The sequence below is a fragment of the Apodemus sylvaticus genome, chromosome 1 (genome assembly GCF_947179515.1).
Source record: "Apodemus sylvaticus chromosome 1, mApoSyl1.1, whole genome shotgun sequence".
Lineage (NCBI taxonomy): Eukaryota > Metazoa > Chordata > Mammalia > Rodentia > Muridae > Apodemus > Apodemus sylvaticus.
The window spans coordinates 11,856,107-11,874,848 of NC_067472.1; the positions used below are offsets into that span (position 1 = coordinate 11,856,107).

The 18,742-nt window shown below is 39.8% G+C and overlaps 1 pseudogene; it reads left to right on the forward strand.

Moving 5' to 3' along the window:
* Window positions 1–4,727: 4,727 nt before the first annotated feature.
* LOC127685167 (60S ribosomal protein L19-like) lies at window positions 4,728–5,760 on the forward strand (annotated as a pseudogene).
* The last annotated feature ends 12,982 nt before the right edge of the window (window positions 5,761–18,742 follow it).

Consider the following 18,742-nt stretch of genomic DNA (forward strand, 5'->3'; position numbering starts at 1 on the left):
TTTCCTGAAAGCTGACAGGTAATTTTAAATCAAAATGACTCATTCCACATAAACATAGATGCACTTCTCCTTTTCAATGTGGAAACCTGAAGATACAAATGTGCCTTTGATTTGCAAATTGACATTTGCAAGCCTTTAATGAATTATCTATGAGAAAAATCAGAGAGGAATCAACATCTGCTCTGAAATTACTCTTGAGTTTTGTGCTGACTCTTCTGACTGAAGATGCCAAGGCAATAAATTTGCTTCCTTTTTCTTTTTTGTGTGAGCATGCTCATAGAATTACTTTTGTCATGAATTGTTAAATTCTAAGAACATTTTGAGGCATTTTCAAAAGTATAATAAACAAGTAATAAATATCTGTGGATTATACTTTAGCCATTTCTTTCCAATTCTAAGAACACTGATTGGCATTTCACTGACTTTGTTCATGCCCTTTTATTTGTTAGTTAACATTTGTTTATGAATTGCCCAGTATCTAATCACCATCATGAAGAAACAACAACTCTCCCTCTCTCTTATTCCCATCTACACATTGTAATAATCACTTGTTTTAAAAAAAAATATCTCCTCTACTGACGGTAAGTTCCATAAAATTTTTTAATGATAATAGGCATTTCACAGCTGCTCCCTGCCCCCATCACATCCATTCACTTCCTCAGCATTCCTACAGTTTGGGGTAGCAATAACTTTACAGCATTAGTTTTCTAATCCAGAAAGGGGGAGCAGTATGAAGCACCTATTGGAAATTCTAAAGTTCACAGTATAGTTCCTAGTACAGACATGGAGATATATATACAGATGTCATCTAGAGAAAATTACTGAGTAAAGGAGTAACTGAAGGATATTCATACTAAATCACTCATATATTTTCTAATTCTATAGACACAAACATCTTCTTCCACCCAGCAAGACTTGACATTAAAATGGATAAAAGGAGAGTAGATAGTTCAACGTTCACCTGTTGTTTGAAAACTTATGTCACAGATAATAATGAGCCCTAAAAAAGGCTGAGGTTTAATTTCATTTCATTTTATAATATTTAAAAGTAAAAGTAAGTAAATTTATTGAGGCTACATGGCAAGATCTTTCGAGTGGCTTAAGGTTGTTGGGCAAGGAATGCAGGAGAAAGGAAGAGGAAGAAGCACCATGTTGGAAAAAGAGGAGGACCAGGCTTGAGCCATGCAAAAACTGGGTAAGAATGGCCCTAACCCCACACCCCACCCTACCCTTACACCCCTTTTGGGTCTAGGATAGCAAAATAGAATATAGATTTTAGTAAGTAATAATTCAGGAGTATGGGAGGGAGGTGTTAGCAACATTGAAGTATGGGAGTAGCCTAGCCATTGCGCTGTTTAAGGCATATTAAAATAGAAGTGTGTGTGTGTGTGTGAATGTGTTTGTCTTTCATTAGAGAATACAGAGCGTTGGGGCTGTAGTAAGGAGCAAATACTGCCACCGATGGGAAGATTAGAGATTAATCTGATACCACCGCAGAAAAATGTTTAAATGTCCATACAGTCATTCCTAAAAAGTCTATGAACTACTTCTTTGTAAAATCAAAGGATGCAATGAGAAAGATGATTCATGCATAGAATTTGCAAAGTCCTAAATAATGGCTTTTCGTATAGTCTAAGAAGTTTAAGTGGCTACCCTCAGTGTAGTCTTATGTAAACACTGTCAAAGCACCAAAATAACTAACGAACTCTTGTCTAATTTCATTAGTAACTCCAGACAGTTAAAAAAAAGTATTTACTAATCCAAGTACTACGTTTCTCAATATAGCCTTTGAGTGCTGCCTAGTTTCATGTTAACTTGATAGAAGTTGGACTTAAAGAAGGAATCTTTTGGAAAAAAAATGCCTCCAAAAGATGCTGTTGTAGGGCATTTTCTGAATTAATGGTTAATGGGGGAGGGAAGATTGTAGCCATTCTAGCCTATCATGGGTGGTGCCTTCCTTGGGCTGGTGGTCCTGGGTTATATGAAAAAGGAGACTGAGCAAGCCACAATGACCAAGCCAGTAATCAGTACCTCTCCACAGCCTCTGCATCAATCACTCCAAGTTCCTGTCCTGTGTGACCTCCCCTACTAACTTCCTTCAATGATGACTACAATGTGGAAGTATAATTTAAATTAACCCTTTCTCCTACACCTGTTTTTATTCAAAATGCTTCATCAGGGCAAAAGTAATCCTAAATAAGACAACTTAAGAAATGTTCTGAAAAGGATTTCCCCAATACCACTTTTACCAAAGCTAAGTCTATCAAGTCAGGCATGCAAGTACAAAAAAGTATATTCATGTAGAGATTTACAATAGATATAGACACTCTTGTGCATCAATCGAGTTATCTGTCTGGAGCAATATGCATTACGATGTGTATGAAGAGGCCACAGGTTCAAACCTGAAGCTCACTACTCTGACAATACAAGCAACTGAGTCAGGAAAGGCAAGATGAGCTGAAACTCATCAGGAACTGTCTGCAATCTGCAGACCAGAGGAACCTGGCTTTCAGTAGATGAGAAAACATGACATTCATTGGCTAAAGAGAGATTGGTTCTATTGTTAGAAATTAACCATTTGGAAAATAGGACTGATAACACATCTTATAAGGCTACAGTATTTGTCTAGGACTGCCTTCTTAATAGAACAAAAATTAGTTTTGTTCATAAGGTGAAATAGTCAAAGTCATTGAAAAGGTTACAAGTTTAGAGGGAGGGATTTTCAGGGGAGAGAACAAAACTTTAGTGATTTCTTTGAATTTAATCTTTATCTTTGAGGAAGTGAGTATTTGGTATGCAGAAGCAAATTTCATTTATAAATGTGCACAGATATACAGCAATATTCATAACCACTGACCATTGTTCATTTGCATTGTCTGCCAGTGCCGTAGTTCTGCAAGTGCTGTCAAAATGTTTTCTTTTTCAATCTCACTGTTAACTCCTGCACTTTACCATTCAGATGTCTCCTATGTGTCTTCAGTTTGCTGTTGGGGCCTCAGACTGATGCCGAGGTCCACTAGACCTCACTAATCAGAACATTCTTAGTATGTTTACATTCCAATGATGCCTGCTTGCAGGAAAAATCATTGCAGGCAAAATTTCTCCATAAATTTCTTGCACAGCTCCACTGGAGGCAAGCACTAGAGGACAGAATGCAAAGTCCTGTGACTTTCAGAGCCTCACCTCTGATTGTGAAAGTAAATCATCTATGGAGCAGACAGGTGACCGATTCACTCTTGATAATGTAGAATATTGCAACAACCACAAGCATTCTGCTCAGTTTAAAGATTTGTTTTTCCTTTACCATCATGTCTCCCCTTTGGGAAATTAGATGAAAACTTTGTGTTTTAAATTGAGTCCAGATCTCTCTTATCAAACAAATATTTCTGTGGTTCGGTAAAAGCTATGAGCTGCATTTTTTCATGGATTCTAGAACTAGAAATTGAGGTAATTGTTTTTTAAAGTTTCACTAAAGCCTTTCTGGGGCTTCTTATCCTAAGAATATTTAATTAAACCCAGATTTAGGTTCTATTTACTTCAATGGCCCTATTAGCCTATAAAAAGTGATGTTAGTTCTCATTTTTAAACTGTATTTGGGTATCAGCCCACTGCCTTTGCTTCAAAGAGGCCAGTGACATGTTAACTAACATGTTATAAAACTGTTTTCTACAGTTCATGAATGTCCATTTTCCTTTTTATAAGAAGACACAAATATCCCTTCTCTATATTGTTATCAAAGTATTAGATGTGGACGTTGTAATTATGGGTAGAAAAAAGCATGGCATTCATTTGTGAATAAAATTATTAATAGGAAATGAAAATCTTGGACTTAGTCTTTAAAATTCAACACAAAGGTTGAAGTTAAACCTTCATTAGCTGAGCGACCATTTTAAAAGTTCATCTGCCCTTTTGCCTGCAGAAGTCAGAGATAGGCTCGACACAAGTTTCAAATCCTCATGCCTGTAACCAGGAGCAGAAGCATGAGAAAATTGCAGGTTAATAGTAGTAACGAGTAAAAATGAGGTTTTTTTATTAGAAAGAAAAAAATTTGCTTTTTTGTATCTGAAGAGTCTGAATGATGATACATGATATAGTAAATAAGCAACTAGGCTTCTGCTTGCCAAAAGCACTGTGAAGGAATAGGAGTAGGGTCAGGACAACCATAGATAAAGGAACGATAGCTGTGTTATATCTCAGGGCAGAATGTCATTCATTTCTTTTAAAAGGAAGTTTAATATAGAATTTAAAATCATTACTTTTCATCCAGGAAAATGTATTTCATACACTCGGCTCATTCAAATATAACTGGACAATTAGAGAATTTAAAAACATGGCAATCCATATAGTAGGCGCTCCAGGTGTCAGTGTCATCTAGAAGCACGACATAGGTTTGGAGTGAGTGTGTGAAGACACAGAGGACACTTCAGTCAAATAAGATTCCTAAGCTCATAACGAGACTGATTTCTTAGCTTAGGAAGTGTGGTATTTCTGCTCTTCTGTGTATATCATAATACATCAGACATAGATACATACATCAGGTATAAATTTAGACTCATCTATGTAGCTATTAGCTTGCATGGTATATATTAAGTAACAAGTTGTTTTAGGTTTTTTGTTTCCCTGTTTGGAGTGGAGCTAAGTGGAGGGCATGACCGTTGGTGTGTGAGAGTGATATTGGTTAGGCTGAATCTTCCTGTGCCTTTCTCTCAGGCGCTGAGGTTATAGGCATGTCGAGTACAGCCTGGTACAATTGTCTTATGTGGCTGTTGAGGTTCCTAGTTCAGGTTCTCCTGCATGCAAGTCTTGTGACGGCAGTGTGACTTGACGACAGTTTGGAAAGAAACAAACTTCCCATTTAACACGAAGAGAGATGGAGCCCAGCTCATCGATTCACAATTTTAGTGTTTAAGGCACTTTGCATGAAATAACTTGGGAGTCAACAGTGAAGAGGAAGTATTACAGAAGAGCTGACTTCCCAACCCCAACGTTTCCCTATTCCCTTCTGAAGAAGGAAAGACCCTCATTGACCGTTATACACTGAGCTGTGGTCAGAGGAAGGTAGAACACATCGGGCAGAAAGTGGACCCACTCTTTCTTTTTCTCACGCTGTTAGAAAGTGACTCTTGACTTTTGCTGCTGTGTCCACAGCCATGAGTATGCTGACTACGGAAGAGGCTTGCCTTTAGTGTCCTCCACCATGGTAAAAAGAAGGTCTAGTTGGACCCCGGCGAGACCAATGCCAACTCTGGTCAGTAGATCAGAATGCTGATCAAAGATTGGCTCATCATTTGGAAGCCTGTGACTATCCACTCCCGGGCTCGATGCCAGAAAAACACCTTGGCCCAACAGAAGGGCAGGCATATGGGAAGAGGAAAGATACTACTGCCAATACTCAGATGCCTTAGAATGTGACCTGGATGAGAAGGATGAGGACGGATCCTGTGCCGGCTTCTCAGGAAATACCTGGAATCTAAGATTGACCGCCATATGCATCACAGCTTATACCTGAAGGTTAAAAGGAATGTATTAAAAAAACAAGTGGATTCTCATATCCACAAACTGAAGGCAGACAAGTCCCCCAAGAAGTTGCTAGCTAAAGAGGCTGAGGATCGCAGATCTAAGACCAAGGAAACACGAAAGTGCTGGGAGGAGCTCCTCCAGGCCAAGAAGGAAAAGATCATCAAGACTCTGTCCAAGAAGGAAGAGACCAAAAGTTTCCCTCATGTCGGTACACAGTGGCTTGGCTGTAGCTTCACATAGTTCAGTCGTTAAAATAAAACGAACCTTTGTCCATTGCCCTCTTTAGCAAAGGAAAAGAAAGAGAGACAGACAGACAGAGACAGAGAGAGGGAGGGAGGGAGGGAGGGAGGGGAAAGGGAGGGAGGGAGGGATAGCGGAAGGAAGGAAGGAAAAGAAAAGAAAGTCTTGCCCTCTGCATTTTTCTTTGCTTCCTCTTTTTGCTCAAGAGAAAGAGGAAACCCATGCATAACGTACCTTCTTGTCTTTCACTTCAGAGAGGAGGGTATGCTGGGAAGGAACCCAGGGCTGGCTCTTCCTGGTTTCTTTCAAATCAATCCATGCAGCCAGGTGGGCAGGCAGCAGTGTACGCAGCCCCCGCTGACATCTCTCAACTGCTTTCCTCCATAGACAATTGCCTTTGTTCTAAAGCAACTGTGTATGAGTCAGACATTCCTTTAAATCATCCTACAGTGCAGAATTTTTGTTTCAAAAATCCCAATCAAAAGCAGAGTGCCAGTACTTCTGTCTCTATTTCAGTTCCTAATTTTAACCAGAAGTCTTAACGAGAAACAATTTACTACATGGTTTATCATTTATGAAACATACTATACAAAACACCTTTCTTTGGTGTTTGAAACCAAATCCATAATATTAGCATTACTTTTTATTCCATTAAATTCTTTTCGGCAATTTCCTTATGTGTGCATGTGTGTTTATAAAGATATAGTGCACATTTCTTCATTTAAAATTGAGTGACTTCCTAGTAGATTCACCATGATTTGAAAAGACTCCTATGGAAGACTTCATTTTTAAATGCCAAGCCAGCACAGACACAGTCTTCTGTAGACCATCTGTGTACAGCTGAGAATGGGAAACTGACCAGGGGTGGTAGCTTAGGCCATGCTCCAGCACTGCAAAAGAATAACAGCTCCAAGCATGGCGTGGGTCTGGAAAGCCAGAGCTCAAAATTCTATGGATGTTGTGATTATCACCGTACCTTAACGTGAAGTCTGGCTAGCCACACCAGGTCTGTCAGTGGTTCTCATTGTCCATAGATTACTGTTAGTTAGACTGCCAGAAACCAACACATTTTATAGACTGAAATTATTTCCAATTAAAATGTTGTTTGTGGAATTTACAAGGCTGTGAGTTACTTTATTTAATTTCAGATGCTGATGACAAATCCTTGACTTTTAAAAGGCTGTGAATGGTCAACCAGCAAACAAAGTATGATAAAATTTTTACTGTAAAGTCCTAGGACGTGAGCACATAGATCTAAAGGCAACAGATGCATTAGAAAAATCGATACACAGTTTTAAGAGCATATCAGTGAGCGTTCCATCAAATACTGAAACATTTTCTATAAGCATTCTATCAATATGTGGAAAATGGCATTTTGAGATTTATATACATATTTTTTTCTTAAAATAGTGGTCTGTTCTTGGAAATTATGCTTTAAGGAGATAATTTTTGGATGTAACATCTATTGTATTTCCCATATTTTAATTTTCAAATTTTTAGATGTTACTGGTAGAGAGCTTATGGAAATAGGGTTAGAGCTTACTGTGCATGTATGAGGACCAGTGTCTGGATCCTCAGAACCTGAATTAAAAAGCGCAGTGATGAGTGCTATCTAAAATCTAGCTGGGAGGAAGTGGACTCGGAAGGATGCCTGAAGCTTGCTCTTCAACTCCTATACCGAAGGAGTTGAAGGTTCAGTGAAAATCTCCATCTCCAAATGTAAGGTGGACAGTCTGGGAGATGGCACATCAGGTAAGGGCACTCGCCAATAAAGCCTGACAGTGTGAGTTTGATTCCCAAGATCAACACAGGAAAAGCAGAAGACTGACTCCTAAAGGTTATCTTCTGACTTTCGTGCATACATTGTAGCAATGCCTCACCCATAAATACACATGACTCAATAAGTTGATGCAATAAAAAGACAAACAGTTGTAGAAAAAGTCATCTGGCATGGAGCCCTATGCTCCACACACATACACTTTAACACCACATACATGGACACAAAACATGCACACATATGTACTTACTCATTGAAGAAGACACAGGTAATTTACTACTGGCTCAGAAAAAAAAAGAATCATGGTTTTGTTTCAATTCGTGTTATGTATTTATCTTGGTCATAACTCTTTTACATAGTTACAAGAACATTTCAGTGAGTTTCCATGAAATATTAAAATATTCTATCAGTATCTAGGAAATACCTTGAGATAAGATACATGTACATTTTTTCCAAATTAGTAGTTTGTGCTTTGAAATTATGCTTCAAAGAGATCATTTTTAGGTGAAGTGTCTATTGTGTTTCCCATGTTATTATGTCTATATAGTCATTCTGAGGAACATCAGTTCTGAGGAATGTCTCCATGACATGTTCTAGAAGCTGGGAGAGTGAACTGCATTCTGTCATGGGGATTATTAGGAGAATTTGGAGGGGTGTGGTAGAATGTAAATAACTTTTCCCCTTGAGTTGAATGGTCTTTGTTTGAAGAGTAATGTATCTATTTTCATATATGTCACACATACCCACTTTCCTTTGACCCATTCTTGGCTTTCCACAGTAACATATCTCCAGTGGTTCTGAGTGTTTCTGTTCCATGCTAGAAGCAGGTTCTTTCTCATAAAGGTACATTTCCTCATGTTAGATGATGAAGCTAGAAATCAAGGCTGAAGCACTAATATTTTCTTCCTGTGGAGTAATAATAGGAAACTGATAGAAACAATCCTAAGAGATTCAAGATCTCTTAGGTAAGAACAGTACACGACTCACCAAATGTTTTCATTTGGGTCTGGTGTTCATCAACAATGAAGGAGAGAAGAGAGTTCCCTTGGCTGTCCATGGCCCAGAAGTGGCTTTCTTGAGAACCAAGAACAGATCTTGTGTTTCTGGCTGGGGCTTTGATTTTTCTTTGAATGCTAATATTTCCTCTTAAACTATAGAGGATGATGACATCAGAACATTCACAGCATATTACCAACATTATCATGCCTATAAGTTGAGCTCTAATGAAGTCACCATTTGATTTGAAAATAAAATGTAATGAAAGGGTAAGAAGTTTAGAAAATTGATGTAGAGTTATTAAAAAAAATTAACTCATAGTATCTCATTTTAAAAAGAGTACATTCACACACATGCATACAAACATGTGTGGACACATATACACACATACACACATGCGTACACAAAAATACACACAGGTACACACATATGCACACACATATATAGGAAGCACCTTTTTCTCCTTTCTTCACTTTCCCTCACCTTTTAGAACAGCCTCCATGGCACAGATTCCCACACAACAGCATCTGATAGCATGAGTCTTTCTGGTTAAATCCTACTGAACTGTCCCTAACTTGAGAATTTTGGGAAGGATAACAAATGCTCACTCTCATTTTGATGGGAAATCTGGCCTCTTTGTTTTGTGCAATGTTTGAGATTGATCATACTGCTTCGTGTGCTAGCAATCTATTCCTTTTATTGCTCATTACTGTTTCAGTGTGTGGAATTGGCGTAGGTTAGGCCCCGCCAGGTGATAGTATGTAGCTCCTACATGAACCTAAAGCTATTTTCATATGGACATTCTTCATTTCTGTAGGGCAAATTCTGAGGCCTGGGACTGCTCAGCAATGCAATGTTCTTCTATATAGAAAACCCAGAACCTTTCCAAAATTCCTTCTCTATTTTTAATGTAGAGCTTTCTTGTTGTTTCATAATAAAATGAGTATTCCCTTGTGTGCAGTTTCCACCACAGGTTGCTTTAGCGGCATTCCGTACAGTATGACCATATCTTCGTTTTCTTCTTATATTATGATTGTATCTTCATTTTATTTCTGGTAAAAACAACTTCCTTCCTACTTTCTCTTGAACCTTTCTCTTTTAAGTCTCATAGACTACTCAAAAGTTTCTGTGAGATTATTGTTTAATTAGCTGGGAATGGAAGGCTTACCTTTTATCTTCATGCTATTGATTTATAGTTAATTCAATTATGGTTAGAGAACATGTTTTTGTCTGCTGACAACTTCTTTTATATTGCTTAGGCTTCTTTTATGAATCAGAAACTAGCGCTTGATGAATACTGTATGTGCACCTAAGAATAATGAGCACCTCGCTGTCTGGTGTGAAGAATTCTATAAATACAAAGTCGAGCTCATTGTTTGATGGCCTGCTTAGTTCTTTCATGTCTTAGCTGATTTCTTGTCTGTTAGTTCTAACTGGCTGATCAGGAAACCCGCTACCTTTGTAATCACAGGATTTTATTTCTATTCTCCATTCCCTTCAATTTTTCTTAATGTTCTGACATTTCCCTTTTCATGTTCATATGTAATTACGATCATTACGGCTTCTTGTGAGTTCACGATTCTTTATTCTGTTGATGACAATGTAAGTTATTCTTATAAATTTTTTCGCTAAAATAATAACAACAAAACCCAGCTTTTGTGCCTTTGTGCAGTCACTGGGGTTAGCATATGTGATGAGAAATAGGATTAAATGCTGGTCATGTGCAAGTTTATTAGATACATGGCTTTTATTACTGTCCTTACTTGGTATACAAATGTACACTCTTCAGGTGAGGCAGGTTGTAAAGTCTAAAAAGAGGTAAATCCCATTACCAGGGACTGTGCTCTCCATTTAATTCTTTGAGACTGTCATAATGTACTGAAACTTTTTTCTTATTTATAAATAATTATTTTCATTCTTGTTTATAGTGAGTTCTAGTATATGAGTGTGTATGTGTGTATGTGAGTGTGTGTGTTTGTATGTGGTGTGGTGTGTGTGTGTGTGTGTGTAGTACAAAGATCAAGCCTCAGATGCTTTTTTTTTTTTTTTTTTTTGAAATTGAGTTGCATTTTAGGATAGATCATTCATTAGACTGATAGGTTCATTCATTAGACTAGGCTGGCCAGCCTGTGATGATCCACATGTCTCCCTAGTGCTAAAATTATACTTGTATGTCACCTCAACCACATATTTTTTTCTTTTAAGTGGGTTTTGAGACTTGAACCCATGTTCTCATGTTTGTGTGGCAAACATTTGATAGGCTCAGCTATGTCCTCGGCCTCTCGCTCTCTCTATTAGGCTCTGTGAAGCTCAGTTTTATTGTCAAATTTATACAACCTGCAATGACCTAGGTAGAAGAAACCTCAACTGAAGAACTGATTTCATGAGATTGTTCCAAGAACATGCCTAATGGAAATTTATTTTATTAATGAAATTCAGAGGTTCCGCCTATTCTGGGTAGCATCATTCTTTGAAAATTGGGCCTGGGCTCCATAGAAAGGCTAGCTGAATATGAGCCTGGAAACAAATACGAGAGAGAGAAAGTCAATATGCAGAATCTTCCAATGTCCTTTTTGGCTTCCAATTGCTTGCGTGCTTGCCTAGGGTTCCTTCAACAATGCATTATGACTGAAAGTATAAATGAAAACAATCCTCCCCTGGCCTACACTGCGTTATGCCATGGCACCAACACTGCAATTGATAGCAAACTAAAGCACAATGGGATGTCCATTCAACTTTCCCCTGAAGTAAACTTTGTATCATAAAGCACAACAACCAAAGATTCCTCTCATTAATTATTATTTTGAGTAAACATGTTTTCCTACTCATTGAATTTTAGCCTACGATGTCATCATAATCTTTTCTTTTTTGTTGTTATTTTTTTTATTCGATATAATTTATTTGCATTTCAAATGATTTCCCCTTTTCTAGCCCCCCCCACTCCCCGAAAATCCCGTAAGCCCCCCTTCTCTTCCCCTGTCCTCCCTCCCACCCCTTCCCAGTTCCCCGTTCTGGTTTTGCCAAATACTGTTTCACTGAGTCTTTCCAGAACCAGGGACCACTCCTGCTTTCTTCTTGTATCTCATTTGATGTGTGGATTATGTTTTGGGTATTCCAGTTTTCTAGGTTAATAACCACTTATTAGTGAGTGCATACCATGATTCACCTTTTGAGTCTGGGTTACCTCACTTAGTATGATGCTCTCTAGCTCCATCCATTTGCCTAAGAATTTCATGAATTCATTGTTTCTAATGGATGAATAGTACTCCATTGTGTAGATATACCACATTTTTTGCATCCACTCTTCTGTTGAGGGATACCTGGGTTCTTTCCAGCATCTGGCAATTATAAATAGGGCTGCTATGAACATAGTAGAGGATGTATCCTTATTACATGGTGGGGAATCCTCTGGGTATATGCCCAGGAGTGGTATAGCAGGATCTTCTGGAAGTGAGGTGCCCAGTTTTCAGAGGAACCGCCAGACTGCTTTCCAGAGTGGTTGTACCAATTTGCAACCCCACCAGCAGTGGAGGAGTGTTCCTCTTTCTCCGCACCCTCTCCAACACCTGCTGTCTCCTGAATTTTTAATCTTAGCCATTCTGACTGGTGTAAGATGAAATCTTAGGGTTGTTTTGATTTGCATTTCCCTAATGACTAATGAAGTTGAGCATTTTTTAAGATGCTTCTCCGCCATCCGAAGTTCTTCAGGTGAGAATTCTTTGTTTAACTCTGTACCCCATTTTTTAATAGGGTTGTTCGGTTTTCTGGAGTCTAACTTCTTGAGTTCTTTATATATATTGGATATTAGCCCTCTATCTGATGTAGGATTGGTGAAGATCTTTTCCCAATTTGTTGGTTGCCGATCTGTCCTCTTGATGGTGTACTTTGCCTTACAGAAACTCTGTAACCTTATGAGGTCCCATTTGTCAATTCTTGCTCTTAGAGCATATGCTAATGGTGTTCTGTTCAGAAACTTTCTCCCTGTACCGATGTCCTCAAGGGTCTTCCCCAGTTTCTTTTCTATTAGCTTCAGAGTGTCTGGCTTTATGTGGAGGTCCTTGATCCATTTGGATTTGAGCTTAGTACAAGGAGACAAGGATGGATCAATTCGCATTCTTCTGCATGCTGAACTCCAGTTGAACCAGCACCATTTGTTGAAAAGGCTATCTTTTTTCCATTGGATGTTTTCAGCCTCTTTGTCGAGGATCAAGTGGCCATAGGTGTGTGGGTTCATTTCTGGATATTCAATCCTGTTCCATTGATCCTCCTGCCTGTCACTGTACCAATACCATGCAGTTTTTAACACTATTGCTCTGTAGTACTGTTTGAGGTCAGGGATACTGATTCCCCCTGATTTTCTTTTGTTGCTGAGAATAGTTTTAGCTATCCTGGGTTTTTTGTTGTTCCAGATGAATTTGATAATTGCTCTTTCTAACTCTGTGAAGAATTGAGTTGGGATTTTGATGGGTATTGCATTGAATCTGTATAGTGCTTTAGGCAAAATGGCCATTTTAACTATATTGATTCTACCAATCCATGAGCATGGGAGGTTTTCCCATTTTTTGAGGTCTTCTTCCATTTCCTTCTTCAGAGTCTTGAAGTTCTTGTCATACAGATCTTTCACATGTTTGGTAAGAGTCACCCCAAGATACTTTATACTGTTTGTGGCTATTGTGAAGGGGGTCATTTCCCTAATTTCTTTCTCAGCCTGCTTATCCTTTGAGTATAGGAAGGCTACTGATTTGCTTGAGTTGATTTTATAACCTGCCACTTTGCTGAAGTTGTTTATCAGCTGTAGGAGCTCTCTAGTGGAGTTTTTTGGGTCACTTAGGTAGACGATCATGTCGTCTGCAAATAATGATAGTTTGACTTCCTCCTTTCCAATTTGTATCCCTTTGACCTCCTTATGTTGTCGAATTGCCCGAGCTAGTACCTCAAGTACAATATTGAAAAGATAAGGAGAAAGGGGGCAGCCTTGTCTGGTCCCTGATTTCAGTGGGATTGCTTCAAGTTTCTCTCCATTTAGTTTGATGCTGGCTACCGGTTTGCTGTATATTGCTTTTACTATGTTTAGGTACGGGCCTTGAATTCCTGTTCTCTCCAAGACTTTAAGCATGAAAGGATGCTGAATTTTGTCAAATGCTTTTTCAGCATCCAATGAAATGACCATGTGGTTTTGTTCTTTGAGTTTGTTTATGTAGTGGATTGTATTGATGGATTTCCGTATATTGAACCAACCCTGCATTCCCGGGATAAAGCCTACTTGATCATGGTGGATGATCGTTTTGATGTGTTCTTGGATTCAGTTGGCAAGAATTTTATTGAGTATTTTTGCATCGATGTTAGTTTCATTGTGTCCTTGTTTAGTTTCTGTTTTCCTGATCGGTCCATTGAGGAAAGTGCAGTGTTGAAGTCACCCACAATTATTGTGTTAGGTGCAATGTGTGCTTTGAATTTTAATAAAGTTTCTTTTATGAAAGAGGGTGCCCTTGCATTTGGAGCATAGATGTTCAGGATTGAGAGTTCTTCTTGTTGTATTTTTCCTTTGACCAGCAAGAAGTGTCCCTCAGAGTCTCTTTTGATGACTTTGGGTTGAAAGTCAATTTTATCTGATATTAAAATGGCTACTCCAGCTTGTTTCCTGAGACCATTTGCTTGTAAAATTGTCTTCCAGCCTTTTACTCTAAGGTAGTGTTTGTCTTTGACCCTGAGGTGTGTTTCCTGTAAGCAGCAAAATGTAGGGTCCTGTTTACGTATCCAGTCAGTTAGTCTGTGTCTTTTTATTGGGGCATTGAGTCCATTGATGTTAAGAGATATTAAGGAATAGTGATTGTTACTTCCTATCATTTTTGATGTTATTTTTTAAATTTGATTGCTTAACTTCTTTTGGGTTTGATGAAAGGTTACTATCTTGCTTTTTTCAGGGTGAAGTTTCCCTCCTTGTATTGGTGTTGTCCTCCTATTATCCTTTTTAGGGCTGGGTTTGTGGTTAGATATTGGGTAAACTTGGTTTTGTCGTGAAATATCTTAGTTTCTCCATCTATGGTGATTGAGAGTTTTGCTGGTTATAGTAGTTTTGGTTGGCATTTGTGTTCTCTTAGAGTCTGCATGAGATCTGCCCAGGACCTTCTAGCCTTCATAGTCTCAGGTGAAAAGTCTGCTGTGATTCTGATAGGTCTTCCTTTATATGTTACTTGGCCTTTTTCTCTTACTGCCTTTAGTATTCTTTCTTTGTTTAGAACATTTGGTGTTTTGATTATTATGTGACGGGAAGTATTTCTGTTCTGGTCCAGTCTGTTTGGAGTTCTGTAGGCTTCTTGTATATTCATGGGCATCTCTCTCTTTAGGTTAGGGAAGTTTTCTTCCATAATTTTATTGAAGATATTTGCTGGCCCTTTAAGTTGTAAATCTTCACTCTCATCTATGCCTATAATCCTTAGGTTTGGTCTTCTCATTGTGTCCTGGATTTCCTGGATATTTTGGGTTACAAGCTTTTTGCATTTTGCATTTTCTTTAACTGTTGAGTCCATGGTTTCTATGGAATCTTCAGCATCTGAGATTCTTTCTTCTATTTCTTGTATTCTGTGGTTGATATTTGCATCTCTGTCCCCTGATTGCTTCCCAAGGCTTTCTATCTCCAAAGTTGTCTCCTTTTGAGTTTTCTTAGTTGTTTCTACTTCTGATTTTAGATCCTGGATGGTTTTGCTTAGCTCCTTCATTTGCTTGTTTGTGCTTTCCTGTAATTCTTTAAGAGATTTTTGTGTTTTTTCTTTCATGACCTCAGCCTGTTGACCAAAGTTCTCCTGTATTTCTTTAAGAGATTTTTGTGTTTCGTTTTTCATGACCTCAACCTGTTGACCAAAGTTCTCCTGTATTTCTTTAAGTGTTTTTTGCATTTCCTCCTTGTTGGCTTTTGTATTCTCCTGGATTTCTTTCAATGATTTTTGTGTTTCCCTTGCAAGGGCTTCTAACTTTTGATCCATTTTCTCCTGAATTTCTTTAAGTATGTCCTTCATGTGTTCCTGTACCAGCATCATGACCAGTGATTTTAAATCCAAATCTTGTTTTACTGGTGTGATGGGGTATCCAGGACATGCTGGTAGAGGAGAATTGGGTTCAGATGTTGCCATATTGCCTTGATTTCTGTTAGTGACGTTCCTGCGTTTGCCTTTTGCCATCTAGCTCTCACTGGTGTTACTTGGTCTTGTCAGTTCTGGACTCACCACTGCAAGCTGCCCCTTCCCCGTTGGCCTCTGGTGCACAGCTTACACCCTGCACTGCCTGTAGACAGGGTGCTGCTGTCCAGGCTGTTCAGATCCCGAAGCAGGCACCTGAAGGCTCCCGCTGGGGCCCACAGGATTTATTGGAGCACACCGACTTCTCCCAGCTGGTCGCCCGGAAGCCCCCACTAGCCTCTTGAGGGATCTGGAGATGTGGTGCGGCCGCCCAGGCTGATCTGAAGCAGAGAGAGTTGACCTGAGGGCTTCTGCCTGAGGCCTTGCCCCAGATTGTGTCTGTGGACCAGATGGAACCCGTGTGCACCCCCAGGGAGCTCCGAAGGTGTATGCTGCTGTGACCTCCCCTGTGTTCCGCTCACTCCTCTGGGCAGCAGATTTCCCCAACCGTGCTGGTGCACACTAGGTTAGCCTTGTCGCCCAGGCCCTGAGTCCAGGCAAAAGCCTGGGAGGCTAAGGTCCGAGCAAAGTTCCCCTAGGGCTATGACTGTTAATTGGGTCTGCCAGGTGACCCGGATGGCGGGCGTGCGCGTCCGCGCTCCCCGAAAGCACCGGGAGAGTCTGTTGTGCTAATAACCTCCTGGGCGGGTTGACACACAGATGGCCCACCAAGCCGCCCAGTTCTTGGGGTCAGTCCTGTGCCTTTTGGGGCCTAGACCCCCGTTTTGTTAGCCTCAGGCTACGCTTGTTAGCCGTCTCTGCCCTCCTGAGCACTCTGGGTCCTGTAGGCAAAATGGCGGCGCGTGCCCAGGGCAAAAAAAACTCCTGGCTGGGTTGGCGCACCGATGGCCACTCGAACAGCCCAGGACCTGGGTGCAGGCCAACGCCCGTCAGGCTCAGACCCCTGCGGTGTTGGGCCTAGGATTATGTTTGTGTACCTCAGTCTGTCTGATCTCTGGAGCCCGGAATCAAGATGGAGGTGAGTCTCTCCTGACTGGCGGGAAGCCGAGTTCTGAAGTGGCTTCCGTGCAGCGAAAGGCTCCGCAGAACCGCAGCTGCTTGCTGCCCGGCTGGTCAGCGAAGGTCAGTGGTCGTGGGCGCAGGGCCTAACTGGACCCTGTGTCGCCTTGGTTCCACCGCTGATGGCCCTTCAGCTGGACCAGCTACTGCTGTCGCAGCCGCCGCCGCCCGAGGCTCCATAATCTTTTCTTATGTGAGTTTCTTGAAGCTGGAACATGCTAGCTTCTATTTCAACAAACCATTGTGTCAATTCCTCTGTTTTAGTGATATGCTTAGATCATGAGGGTCCATTCAATGTGAAACAGCCTGATGGGTTTGGATGCCAGAGTTCATTTTCTCCAGAACTTCCTGCGTTCTTTGCACTTCGTTTGTGCCTGACTTCTGTGTTTCCTGCTAGCAGGCTGAAGCTTTAACTAAGAAGTCCTGCATCATCTCCCACAGATATAACTGTGCTGACCTCACACTCACACACTGAGGGCAGCACAATTTCTAATTAGTGTGGGAGAACCTTTTCTTTCAAGGTTTATAAACTCTTTGTATTTCCCTTACTTCTTCATTCTGCATGTTTTTAAACCAGGCAACAACAACTTGTTTTAGTGATCTTCCCAAGTAACAGTAAAGCGTGACATTGACAAGGAGTCCCTCAACAGTAAACCTCTTCAGAGTTGTTACCCTACCGGGTTCATTGCTAGCCATGTCTGTGCAGGATGCAGGATGGCCCAGTGCATGCAGCAGCACCATTCTCTGGGGTCCTGACTTCTACAAGGGAATTGGTGTGAGCCCGAGAATGAGCCACTAAGAAGCATTCCTCCCCATTCTCTGTTTTGGGTTCCTAGCTTAGCAATGGACTGTAACGTGAACAGAAACAAGCCATTTCTTCTCTTAAGTTCCTTGTGGTTCCTTAGGGTACTTTATCCCAGCTGCAGAATAATCATGGCAGTCATCACGGTGGTTCTGTAGATGATATTATTTACAAATCATTTTAAGCATTGAATGTTTTAATTTAAGACATTTTATTGTTATTAGGATTCTAGCTCTTAATGTATTTTATCATTTAGTAACAACTATATTTTTGGTTAGCACTCAAGGCAGACTTCATTTTCTGCCTAGTTCTCTAATATCTATTGTCTAGTGTAGCTACTGAGTACTCAGAACCAGGTGTAACATGTACAAAAGCAAGATAAACTGCTACTTTCCTCCTGTGTTTGGTAACTTATCTCAGTCTTTATCCTTGTGAAAGTGTGCTGTCTGAGAAGACAACGTTTTCTCACAGCCCTGAGGTCCTTCAGTGTCATTTTGGGTGTCTTTTGCCTGTACTAACAATATGCACATCAGAGCTGTTATTTTGTGTGAATGTTTTCTTTCCTTAATGTCCTTCTTGACCAGTTTCATTGTAAGAATCCCATTTCACAGGGTGAGGTCAGGTAGAGAAATGAAAAGCCTCCATGGTAACTAAATGTTAAAATAACTTATCTAGAAAAGAATAAATAGATTCACTTACTTTAAATCGTATCAAGAATATTTTATTTGCTGATGTGCATTATAAATATCTAAGAGAGATGCACAGTGTGAACATTTCAACTCATTGCTCATAAAATCTATTAAAATATTAATAGATTTATATATGTAATAATTTTAAAAGACCTAAATTTGAAAGAGACCAAGGAAAAGTATTTGAGAGGCTTTGAAAACAGTAAAAGGAAAGGAGAAAAGATGTAATTATAATACACCAAATTAAAAAAAAAGAATTTAAAAATGTAAAAGCTGTCATGTAAACATTTCTGTGGGCTAAAGTTTCATATACTAGTTGATTTTATTTTGTTCTGTTATGCTGTGGACAGACAAATAACTTTCTATTTGATATGGTAAGTATAGCACCTTCAGAACATTTCCCCTTAGACTCACTGATAAGGCAATCCAGCCTGGGGCAATGACTCCCACTGGAGTCTCCCTCTTCTCTCCAAAGGGAGCAGTGAGCTGATACAATGCCCGTGGAGACTTTGTCATCTTTTGT